Source organism: Orycteropus afer, unplaced genomic scaffold, assembly GCF_000298275.1.
Source record: "Orycteropus afer afer isolate SDZICR_OR568_19922 unplaced genomic scaffold, OryAfe1.0 scaffold00497, whole genome shotgun sequence".
Taxonomy (NCBI): Eukaryota; Metazoa; Chordata; class Mammalia; order Tubulidentata; family Orycteropodidae; genus Orycteropus; species Orycteropus afer.
Genome location: NW_006922084.1, coordinates 1,638,858 through 1,639,556, shown reverse-complemented (window position 1 = coordinate 1,639,556; position 699 = coordinate 1,638,858). Strand labels below are relative to the sequence as shown.

The 699-nt window shown below is 43.8% G+C and overlaps 1 protein-coding gene across 1 annotated transcript in view; it reads right to left on the bottom strand.

The window, feature by feature from the left end:
* The window catches only part of RBPJ (recombination signal binding protein for immunoglobulin kappa J region), a 197,026-nt gene that overhangs the window by 41,310 nt on the left and 155,017 nt on the right, over positions 1-699 (bottom strand). The gene's annotated exons all lie outside the window — the stretch shown is intronic.

Below are 699 nucleotides of genomic sequence, written 5' to 3'. Positions count from 1 at the left end.
GCACATAACAACAGCAACAACAGCATAAATGGTAAGACAGACTGGCTAAGATGAAAAGAAAATGAGCAGAAAAGGACAGACTGTGAGATATAATAAGGCTTTTGTTTGTTTGAGAAAATACACATACGCATATCTCCTTGGTAAAAAAGGAAATGTATCCCTAATTACAAAAGTGAGTAATTGGGAGTTCTGGCAAGAGGGAAGACTGGACAGAAACACTACACAGACCCTCTTCAACAAAGAAAAGGAAAAACAATTAACACAGACACAGAAGATAATCTTGGACCCCTGAGCGTTGAAGGGAAGGATATAGCAGTGGACTAAACCCCAACTAGCAGAAGAATTTGCTTGAAAATACCTAAAAAGGGGACAGACAGAGCTGCGTTCTGGCAGTGATCCTGAGTGATCCTGATGGCACAGACAACTTGGAGATTCCCGAGTGGTGGTAGGACCTAAGAATTAACCTAAAAATCACCCTGCTAGCCAAGGACTGCACAGAAGACTGCTCTGGTGGCTAGGGAATAAACGGAGAAGGTGAAGAGAAAGGCAGGCTGAGCTGTGGACTTTAGCTGGTCCGGAGGGTGCCACCATTTTGAAAGTTTACCAGCGGTGTGAATATTTTGGATATTTAAAGAGACAGCGCTTTTGCAGATTCCTGGGGCTCAAGAACACATTCTGCTTTCCACCAACCCCAAGGAC